The sequence below is a fragment of the Alosa alosa genome, chromosome 6, assembly GCF_017589495.1.
Source record: "Alosa alosa isolate M-15738 ecotype Scorff River chromosome 6, AALO_Geno_1.1, whole genome shotgun sequence".
Classification (NCBI taxonomy): domain Eukaryota; kingdom Metazoa; phylum Chordata; class Actinopteri; order Clupeiformes; family Clupeidae; genus Alosa; species Alosa alosa.
In genome coordinates, this window is record NC_063194.1 from 11,540,425 (window position 1) to 11,552,751 (window position 12,327).

The following is a 12,327-nucleotide window of genomic DNA, read 5'->3' on the forward strand; positions in this document are numbered from 1 at the left end:
CCAGGCTAATATTAAACCTCATCTACCTAGATAATCATGTAACCTTTTAATCTATCACCCTATTTAATTGTTCAGTCATTCCAACTATATTAAACCTCATCTACCTAGCAAATAATTTAACCATTTAAACTATCCACCTATCCACCAAATTAATTTGCTCAGCCTGTACGTCTAGTATCAAACCATAGGGATTTCTATTGGCTGACGCCGTGGACGTCATCCAGTCACAGCGCTCTATTTTGTTATAGAGTCTTAAGGCGGGCTTAACAGGATAACTACAGTCCTGCGGCCGGTGAACAACAAGGAAGGTGGCTATGGCATAAGCGAAGGCGGTTGTTTGAATCGGGTTGGCGTCAACTTTGGAGGAGTTGGACTTTAAAGTTGAGCAACACAATGCACTTAAGTCATTCCTTTCGAAGAAGGATGTATTTGCTGTTTTGCCGACCGGATACGGATATGGTCGTAGCGCTGGCCTATTGCATGCCTAGGCAGTTTGAAAGACAATTCTCTGCCCGCTCCTTGGGTTAAGCGAGGTGAATGGTTCGATTCCAGACTATACATTTCCATGATAGGATGGCCCGCCAGGCTAATATTAAACCTCATCTACCTAGATAATCATGTAACCTTTTAATCTATCACCCTATTTAATTGTTCAGTCATTCCAACTATATTAAACCTCATCTACCTAGCAAATAATTTAACCATTTAAATTATCCACCTATTTAACTGTCCAGTCATTCCAACTATATTAAACCTCATCTACCTAGCAAATTTTAATCTTTTAAACTATCCACCTATTTAACTGTTCAGTCATTCCAACTATATTAAACCTCATCTACCTAGTTCAGTCATTCCAACTATATTAAACCTCATTATGTTGGTTGCCAATTAGCACATCATCTGTTTTAACAATATATTTCACACAATATGTTTTGCATTTTCATGCACTGGTAATTCCCTGGAATTGTGTTTTCTAGTTCTTCTTCTAACGCAATTAATGCAGCTTCAACCGTTTAACGTAGAAACTTCATTCAAACTATGTTACGTAGGTCTTACTAAGGACATCTGGGCTTTGTATTTTTCATCTTTGTAACTTTTATACTTTTTAAACTATTTATTAAAAACTACTCAATTTCCCCATAGACTTAACATTGGGCTGATGACATCCAATGGGCTAATTAACTTGATTTACACCTGTATCAACTTCCAGCTGCTCATCTAGGCCCCATCAAAGAGCCAGTTCAACTGATTGATTGATCAAATTAATTAAAAACTATTAGGCCTTTATGACATCACAGCAATTAGAATCTTGTGCCAGGTGGCCAGGCCACCTGCATCAACTGTCAGTTTCTCAGGCTTTAAGCATACAGTCTCATTCTCTTAATATAAGACTACACATCCTGTTCAACTGTTCAGTCATTCCAACTATATTAAACCTCATCTACCTAGCAAATAATTTTACCATTTAAACTATCCACCTATATTAAACCTCATCTACACTCTAAAAAATACTGGGTTATTTTCTTAACCCAAATGCTGGGTTGAGGCTTGTAGGGCATTTTGTGGGGTTGTTTTTACTCATGTTGGGTTATTTTCTGTAACCCAGCTTGTTGGGTTGATAGTTTAGGACAGCGCCCCTCCTCTCTCCCACCTGACGTGGAGTACACTACCCAGCACCTGGGTGACTAAAACAGTTGCATAGTTATTTGAGAGTTCGAAAAAACATTGTTATTCTTCCAACCGCCCAGTCCACCAGCTGTCAGCATGCAGTGGAAATCAGGCGATTTAGTAAGATATGTATCTTTAACTTTTTTTAAATGTTTTATCCAGACGGATTTTAAAAGTCCACCCAGAGATGTAGAAGCTACCCTTCATGATATGAATGGATATTCTGCCTGCCAATTTCGTTCAGCCTCAAACAGGTTAACAATTGTGTCATTCATGCTAACTAACGTTAGCTAACATTAACTTACAATTACTGTTTGTGTTAAATATACACAAAGACAGACCAGACAGGGTGACCAGACGTCCCCGGTTTCCGGGGACAGTCCCCGATTTCAGTGACGTGTCCCCGGAAAAGTCCCCGGTTTTCACTGTGACTTACAGACCCGAAATTGGAAAAAAAGAAAGAAAGAAAACACTGACCAAACGTACAGTTGCGCATCCTTCACGCACAGGCTCAAGCCAGTCAAAGCAAGCGCTCAGACCTCAGAGATGTTCTAGAATGCCCATATTCCTGGTTTGACTGGTGGAGTAGCAGCGCGGTAGAATCTTTGAAATGAAACCACTTGTGCAGGGGACTTATTAAACTAATTCATCACGAACGTGCCAGCTGCTCAAGTCCAGGTGAAACTAAAATTGCAGAGTAGGCTCGTCACACAGATAGCATACATATAATATGTGAACGGCCAGAATCTAAGCTTTCCAATGATCTAGCGCCAAGTTGCTGTGATAAATGGTTCGTGAGAAAATTAACAATCAACTTATGACAATAAACAACTCTAGCATCGGTAGGTCTACAACAAGTGGTTCCTGAGTAGTCCGGTTCTGAAATTGCAACAAATTTCTACATGGTCTCCAACTTTGGGCCAAAACTATAATGTAGGCCTATTCTCATGTAAACTATTTATGTCCGTACAAACGTTTTCGTAAATTGTTTAGCCAGAGTAGGCCTATCCCACCATGGTTCTCATATTGCCAGATTCCAGACAATCACCTACAAATATGAATATAGCCTATATTTCTACTGGCATGCTTCCTAGTGACATTAACACAAAAATATAAAGAAAAAAATTCATGAGACGCAAGTTATTTTTTGTTGATATAAGACTGACAACACATAGGCCCTATTAGGCTACATAAGACATATTATCACATCATACATTCTCAGATATGGGTATAGCACAGACTGTCCTGTAAAAAAAAAAAAGATAGCTAGATTAACTAGCCTATTTGAACAACACGGCCACTAGGATACAATTTCCTCTTCCGGTTCCGGCGCCGTCAAGAGAGGCAGCCTGTCGAGGTAGCTCCGTGTCTGTTTTTTCTTAACGTCTTTTGTTTACTTTTTACTTTTTTTACTTCGCAATTTTTTTGGATTACGCACTTTGAGGAGTGTTTTCATTCTATCGTATGGATATGGATCTATTACAATTCTCCAGCGGCAACAAACTTGTGTACACAAGGAATCAGCTGCTTGCAATCCCACGGAATGCTGGTAGGGTTCACGTAAACATCCCGGAGGAGCTGTGGTGCTTTCGGGGGTGCAGAGCGGGAGTTAAAGCGAGGATTAGGCGTCGGGAGAAGAAGTGGAGACACAAGCCCTCAGTTCCTTCGATGGTTATGGGAAACGTGAACTCACTGGCCAACAAGACTGACGAACTGGCTGCCCTGGTAAGAAATCAGAAACGGTACAGGGATTGTAGCTTGATATGCTTTACGGAGACGTGGCTAACAAGCCATATCCCCCCAGCTAACGTTGAGCTGCCTGGCTTCAGTGTAGCTCGTTTGGACAGAGACAGTAAACTTTCTGGCAAAAAGAAGGGAGGCGGACTGATGCTATACATAAACAATAGATGGTGTAATCCCGGACATGTTACAGTGAAGGAGACTGTATGCTGTAAGGATGTGGAGTTACTAGCGGTCAGTCTCGACCATACTACATGCGAGGGGAGTTCTCGCACGCCATTGTTGTTTGTGTCTACGTGCCGCCTCAAGCCCTCCCGGACACAGCGTGTGACGTCATTCACTCTACAGTCGCTAGGCTCCAAACTCAGCACAGTGATGCCTTCTTTGCAATCTCTGGTGACTTCACATTACACTGGATTCCACCCTCACAAACTTTTACCAGTTTGTTGACTGCCCAACTAGGAAAAACAGGACCATAGATCTCATGTATGCAAACGTGAGGGATGCTTACAGTGCCACCCCCCTTCCCCCACTGGGGCAGTCGGACCATAACCTCATTCATTTGCAGCCAATGTACAAGCCAAAAGTTAAGAGGCTACCAGTTGCCACACGCACCTTCAGGAAGTGGACCCCGGAAGCGGATGAGGCTTTGAGAGACTGCTTTGAGTCCACTGACTGGAGTGTGCTACTGAATGGAGAGGACTTAGAGGAGGTCACACATTGCACTACTGACTATCTGAACTTCTGTATGGACATTGTTGTTCCCACAAGGACTGTACACTGCTATCCAAATAACAAGCCTTGGATAACCAGTAATGTCAAGACCCTTCTCAATAGGAAAAAGATGGCGTTTAAGGAGGGGGACATGGCAGAGCTGAGGCGAGTACAGGGGGAACTCAAGATTAAGCTGAAAGAGGCTAAGGAGGACTACAGAAGGAAAATGGAACAGAAGCTGCAAGATAACAACATGAAGGTGTGGGACTGTATGAAGTCCATCACTGGCCTTAAGAAGAGCACCAGCTCTGTGGAGGGAGACCTGGACAGGGCGAACCAGCTGAACCACTTTTACAACAGGTTCGATTGCCCATCCCCAGCCCCCACCCCACCTCAGTACCAGTGCAACACTCACCCCCACCATCACTGGATATTGCACCCCTCCCCCACATGGCTACCACAAACAAAGAGGTGACAACGACCTCAGTCAACAGCCATCAGACACACAGACCTCAGATGCTGCCCCCTCCCCTCCCTCCCCCCCTCCATCATCACTGCTGATCAGGCTATCGCACCTCTCCCCCACATGGTGACCATGAGCAGTGCGACAACAATGGCTTCAGCCAATGGCCATCAGTCTCTAGCCACACGACAACCCTCACAGAAGCACCCCTCCTCCTCCTCACCCTCCACTCCCCTCATTCCCCCCATCATTTCAGCGGACCAAGTTAGTTATCTTTTAAGAAAACTCCATCCTCGTAAGGCAGCCGGGCCTGACAGACTGTGTCCAAGGCTGCTCAAGGCCTGTGCTGCTGAACTGGGGGAGCCACTGAAGCATTTCTTCAACTGGAGTCTACGTCTCGGACAAGTTCCAACACTGTGGAAGAAATCATGTCTCACCCCGTTCCCAAGAAACCACACCCCAGCGAGCTTAATGACTTCAGGCCTGTCGCTCTAACATCACATGTGATGAAAACAATGGAGCGGCTGGTCTTAGGTATGCTCAGATGATTTTGATCATCTTTGATTTGATTTCTCAAGTGCTTTTAACACCATCCAACCCCTAAGACTGGGAGACAAGCTCTTGCAGATGGGTGTGGACGCTCACCTAATAACCTGGATTACAGATTACCTGACCGAGCGACCACAGTTCGTCAGACTGAAGAACTGCCTCTCTGACACTGTGATCAGCAGCACCGGAGCGCCACAGGGAACTGTGCTCTCTCCAGTCCTGTTCACCCTGTATACATCTGACTTCTGCTACAACACCGAGTCATGCCACATGCAGAAGTTTTCTGATGATACTGCAATTGTGGGGTGTATCAGGGACGAGCAAGACGAGGAGTACAGGAGCCTGGTGGAGGACTTTGTGCAGTGGTGCAAACTCAATCACCTTCAACTTAACACTTCAAAGACCAAGGAGATGGTGGTGGATTTCTGAAGGTCTAAGCCCGCTCTGCTACCAGTCTCCATTGATGGGGTCAATGTGGAGGTGGTAAGCACCTACAAGTATCTGGGTCTCCACCTGGACAATAAACTGGACTGGTCAGCCAGCACTGATGCACTCTACAAGAAAGGACAGTGCAGGCTGTACTTCCTGAGGAGGCTGTGGTCCTTCAATGTGTGCAGCAAGCTCCTCAGGATGTTCTATCAGTCTGTTGTGGCCAGCGCCCTCTTCTATGCAGTGGTATGCTGGGGAGGAAGCACAAAGAAGAAGGATGCTGGGCGACTTGACAGGCTGGTAAAGAAGGCTGGCTCTGTAGTGGGAGCTGAACTGGAGTGCATCACTTCAATATCTGACAAAAGGACCTAAACAAACTGATCAACATCTTGGACAATGAATTTCATCCGCTCTACAGCACTATCAAAAACCAAAAGAGCTTGATCAGCTGGAGACTTCGCTCACTGCCATGCACAACTGAAAGGCTGAGGAAGTAATTTGTTCCTAGGGCCATTGAACTGTTCAATGCCTCACTAAAGGGAAGAGGAGAGATAGACTTCTCTGCTTAGTCTGTCTGCCTCTCCACCCTCTCCATGTCCATGTTTTTTGAGTACTGACTGCCCACTACTGCTTACTACTGTTTTACTATTGTACACAGCCTAATGTTTTCACTACTGTTTTACTGCTACACTGTTTTTCATGCTATATTAGCACACATGATCAATGGCTGCGGTCAGGCTTCTGATACAATACTGAATGAATGAATGGCTATAACCCTATTTCCTCAACCTGTTCTTGCACTGAAATTGTTTTTTATTTTACCTTGTCTACATTACACTTTACTCTCCTATTTGTCTGTATTATTTGGTTCCTAGTCCTTACTCTTGCATTGTTGGACTAATGTTGGACTACTTTTTGCACCTTCACCATGACACTCACTCTCTTGAGCACCTTGCCAGGCACACATAACTAAGGACTATGGTTGGACTACTGTTTGCACCTTCACCATGACACTCACTCCTTTTAGCACCTCACCAGTCCTGGCCCTGTCACTACAAGCGTCTTATGCTTGATCACCCTCAAGCACATTGGACTTTCTTAATTTAACTTATATAGTGTATTTAGTATTTAGTTTTGTTAGTTTTCTTATCTGTCTTATCTTCTACCGTCTTATTGTACAGTGGAGTTTAGTTATATGTTTACCATTTCTGCTGTAAGTGCATGTTGTGTGTTATGTCTGTATGCTACTGAGACCCTTGAATTTCCCCTTGAGGATCAATTAAGTATCTATCTATCTATCTATCTATGGAGTGCTGAAATGTGCCAATACTATTTTGGACCATTTCTGAACTTGAAGAAAATATGATTTGTGGTTGGGCAATATCATAACTTATTGCAATATTAAAACCATTCCACCTGTGTGTGCATGGTTAAAATTCTGAAGTGCAAGTTTAGGCTACAGCACAAATATTTCCATCCATAGATAAGAATAATGAAGTCTAACCTCTGAATGTTTTTAAAAAGTGGACCAAATTGATGCATTTTAACGTTAAAATATACCAAATTTTCTTACGGGGGCCCTATGGGGGCTTGTGGACTAGTGCAGGTCTAGTCACACCCACAGTGTCCCTGTTTTAAGTTTCCAAAAATTAAAACATTACATGTTTTCGCTTCTCAACTGAAAATGTCCCCGGATTTTGTCTCAGAAATCTGGTCACCTTATTATAACAACTCCATAAGTGGTCATGGTTTCCGAGTGTGTTGCGCTAATATTTTGTCTCCTGGTGGATTTTTAATGTTTGTCAACATCATTCAATGATAATGGTTCATGAAAATCTTGATATAAAGTTCTGTAAATAACAGTGATTAATGCACTCTTTTTTTTTCTTTGATTCACAGGGGTGATCCCTAAAACGGACGGTGGAATCTGCCTGCCTTCATGGAAATATCACAAGCTTTTTCTAGCTATCTGTTCAAAAAATAAACTGCCAAATAAATAAATGTCGAACTGTTTTATTTCATTGCATGGCTATTGTTGCCCATTGGATGGATTTTAAAGCCCCCCGTGTAAGAAATTCTCCCATCTAGTGGTAAGGAGTTATATAGCAACCAACTACTTGGAGGAAGCGCTGCCTCGTTTAGAACTACGGGAGCCGTCACACATCAAAAGTGACACTAGTTCTGGACTCCTAGCACGTCGAAGCATAAACTTCTCTCTGAAAGCGTAATTCTCGCCAAAATGCACCCTAGGGTGTTTTGTGAATGTACACGAGTCAAACTATAAAAAGCATAATTAGAGGGCATGAAAATGCACTCTACTGTTATCCGATTTCTTCTTCTCATTTTTCTTGTACGTATTTGTGCGTTTAATTCAGCTTCAACCGTTCAAACTGTCTTACTTAGGTGACTTCAGCTATGTATTTTTCAACTTTGTAACATTTATAATTTTTGAACTATTAATTAAAAACTACTAAAAATTTCCCCATAGACTTAACATTGGCGATTATGACATCACAGTAGGGCACTTAGAATCCTATGCCAAGTGTTCCGGCCACCTCCTGCAACTGTCTGTCTCAGGCTTTAAAGGTCCAGTATGTAGGAAATAATGGAAAATAAACTGTAACCATTCCAAAAATGATCACCATATGTTGTCAGAGAGTAAGGAAACACGATGAATTGAAGTAATGGCTTATTTGACAACATTACTCTAACCCGTAAACCCCCGTAAAACCCATGGAAAAAAAATGAGTTACGGGGCAGAATGTCTTGGAATTTTCGTTTATGTTTTGAACGATTCATTCTAGAATAGCGTATTAAAGGTCCAGTATGTAGGAAATAATGGAAAATAAACTGTAACCATTCCAAAAATGATCACCATATGTTGTCAGAGAGTAAGGAAACACGATGAATTGAAGTAATGGCTTATTTGACAACATTACTCTAACTCAAAAAACCCCGTGAAACCCATGAAAAAATGAGTTACGGGCAGAATGTCTTGGAATTTTCGTTTATGTTTTGAACGATTCATTCTAGAATAGCGTATTAAAGGTCCAGTATGTAGGAAATAATGGAAAATAAACTGTAACCATTCCAAAAATGATCACCATATGTTGTCAGAGAGTAAGGAAACACGATGAATTGAAGTAATGGCTTATTTGACAACATTACTCTAACTCAGAAAACCCCCGTAAAACCCATGAAAAAAATGAGTTACGGGCGGAATGTCTTGGAATTTTTTAGTTTATGTTTTGAACGATTCATTCTAGAATAGCGTATTAATAATGGGCTAGCGCGTCCTCCTATTTGGGTTGCCAAATTAGCAAAGGCCAACTGTCAACAGCTGTCAGTTGTAGTCATGAACGCCTACGAGAGGCAGGCAAATTTCCAAAATTTGAACAAGAAACAAATTAAGTGGACATCGGAGAAGCTTCCTGAGATGGTGACGTCTTAGTCAAACGAAGAATATCAAGTCTGACGCAGAGCTGGCCATATTTCTCCACAACAGGTTGCCTAGGCTAAACTTCATCTGCATCGCTAACTTCAGCTAAATATGTTACGTTGGTTAGAGAGGTATTTTTTGTTTTCACTGTTTCCGTAATGTGTAGCTGGGTCATGGTTGGAGAAACGTTAAAGCAGCTGCAGGTCAACTAACGTTAGCTAAGTCTTCATTACATCTGGCAACCCAGAAGAGGCTCGCGTCTGGTAGTCTTGAGAACGTTCACCAGTGTTTTGATTTTGGCCTGCAGAGCGTTCGGTAACAATCCTACAAATCGCACCTTTAAGCATATAATCTGGCCCTATTAAGACTACAGATCCTGTTTAACTGCTTCCTCTGCCCACAACTGTTTCAAAATAAGTCTCCACTACAATAAGTCCCTATTAAATAATTTGACCATTTAAACTATCCAACTATTTAACTTTTCAACTATTCCAACTGTCAGTTATCATCAACTAGGCCTCTAGCCTACTCAGTGCCGGCCCGAGCCTTTTGGGGGCCCTAAGCAGAATTTGATTTGGGGGCCCCCTCCCACAACGCGGAGTCACCTGTGCTTGGCGATAATTGACAACTTCACACTATAATGTCATATTATAAATTAATACAGTGAGGTTATGTATTAATACAGTGACTGATTATGAACTACTGTCCCCCTGGACACAGATGCATAAGGACTCGGTAGGCTCATTCAGTAATCCATCCTTGCTCACATGCCAAAAATGTTTTGGGGCTCCGCTCTAGACTTCTGGCCTCATGTGCTTGGTAAACCAATGTATTAGTTGTTATTTACACCAACCCTGTCACCTTTTAATCTTAGAGGGTACTAAAATCACAGATTTATTTGAAACATTCATATTCAAAGTGAAGCACTAAGGGTGGTTTACTGAAGTTGAATTGACAAATAACAAAATACAACAGCATTTGTATTTGTTGTAAACAAGTACATCCGTTTAATGACCTGTTTTTCAACAGATTTGCAGAACAAATCAAGCAAATGTGCATTAAATGAGCAATCTTCAACTACAAAATAAAACCAAAATAGACAAACATTAATAATCAAAAATAAAATGTCCCAAAAAAAATAGATACTTATTCCTACTTCGTTCCTGGCTTTCAGGTATCTGCAACTCTGCAGTGGATGAACCTGCAATGATTAAATAAATACATAAATAAATAAAACAAAAACTATGTTAAACGTGTCATGTCATATTAACAGGCTATGTAACCATTTGCCATCAAGAAAACCTCACCTTCTGTGTCATATCAGCCACTTGATGAGGTAGAGTTAGGTAGTTGTAGAGATGTGCTCCAAAGTACTTCAACAGTGTCTCTGAAAAAAAAAATATATTGCATAAGTGCATAGTTGATCGAGCAGAATGAGTTTATTTTGCTATCATTACTTACACTCATCAACAAGCAATTCCACATGTAACAATTCATATTCTGTTGGCAAATGAGGCATAATCAAAAGTATACTTAATTGCAGTGGTGAACGTTTAACATGGTGATCTTCTGCAGCCTAAATATTAGGGTAGCACCGCTACATCACTTGCCACTATCTTAATCAAATGTAAGTTTATTTCCATCACAGAAGTCTCCCCACCCAACATGGTATATTTTCTCAAACACTACCATCTCTCTCCAAAGATCTTAGACCAGAGCGCACGTACTGTTCCATCTTTGCCTATGAAGCTGGAACGTTACCGATGCCCAGAGTCGCGCTAGTCAATGGGTTGGGGTTGGGACTGGGAGCCTGGGCTTAGCCTGCTGTTGCTATCAGACTTACCACTATGTCACATATTATAGAACAGTAATAAACTATCAACACTTTCAGGTGCGAAATCAGAAACAATCCCTCTGTGGTAAATTTGCCTTCAGCTACGTTTTCATGTAGCTACTGTAGTGCTAATGTCCACTTCAGTCAGCTAGCTAACTTTAATTTACAACATAAGCCCACCTATGGCTAGGGTACATGCTTGATTGAACATCCAAAACAATCCCAATATCCTTGACATCTGAAATACACCTAGATAAATATATATTAATGGGAGACATTTCTCTGTTGATGGCGAGGATTTAGCTCTGGGGATGGCTTATATTAGATCATGACAGCTAGCTAGCTACCTCAAGCACAAAACATACTGTAAATAATCATGCAAACATACCTGTCTCTTGCTCGTTTTTCTCCTCCTCTGTCATTTTCTTCTTTCTGTTTTCAGCACCAGAGGGATACGTCCTTTTTTGTGACTTTTCTTAACATTACCGTCTCTTCCGATTTTTGAACTTGATAGAGTGTCTGTCCGAATTGTCTATGCACCCGAGGTGGCTAGTTTATGCGCATGACTCAAAGGCTGGCAGACACAGTAGAGGTAGGCAGGCATTTTGATCATGAAATCAGAATTTTCTTGTTTTGAATTATTAATTGTTTCATTTATTCATTCATTGACGTCACTTTTACGTTATTTATTATGTAAAAAAAAAAAAAAGAAACTCGATTGAGGGCCCCCTGGTGGCCAGGGGGCCCCAAGCAGCCGCTTAGTTCGCTTATGTCTCGGGCCGGCCCTGAGCCTACTATATTAAACCACCTACCTAGCAACCAATTTAGCAACCATTGAAATTAAGCATCTATGTCAGTTTCCATAGCAACCAACATGATTATTCTAGCAAATCACTGTAGTAACTCCTTTATTTCTGATAGTAGCTACCATGGACACCCTAGCAACAACCTAGAAACGACTTTGAAGGAAATAATTTTATATGACCGTTTCTTGCCCCAGACTTGGTGGAGGCTTAGCCACATTTACATTTAGAGGGTATTCTCTTTCTCAATGCAGATGTAGGTGTGAAATGCTCCCCACTGGCTCCTACCATCTGTCAATCTCCTCTGTTCTGTCTTTGGGTTAAACAAAGACCTTATAGTTAACTTTAGCTGAATTATATGTTTGTGTTATTAACTGTAAATGTATTCATGTTTGGCATCATTGTAATAGTCTCAGTACAAGGATTGTAATGATTTGATTGTGAGAATGTTTGGAACATTCTATAAGTGATATTTCTGATATATATAAGATATCTCTCCTCATGTTCTTTAGATAGGTGTGAAATGTTAATGTTTGTAGAACACCATGTGTCCAGGCCTCTGAAGGACTTCCCAGGAAAGGGGGTAGTTTTAATTAAAAGACAATAGAAGCTGACCAGACCTGATGAAGGCCTAATCCTCATCCTCCCTTTCTATTGCATATTCAAACTGGGTTGGACCTAGAGGTCA

General features: G+C 41.6%; 1 long non-coding RNA gene across 1 annotated transcript; it reads right to left on the reverse strand.

The window, feature by feature from the left end:
• Positions 1–10,164: 10,164 nt before the first annotated feature.
• Positions 10,165–11,439, reverse strand: LOC125296793. Its single transcript, XR_007193862.1, has 3 exons — positions 11,225–11,439; positions 10,310–10,389; positions 10,165–10,203 (listed from the first exon to the last, which is right to left on the reverse strand). It is a non-coding gene; the product is annotated as an uncharacterized LOC125296793 (long non-coding RNA).
• Positions 11,440–12,327: the final 888 nt, after the last annotated feature.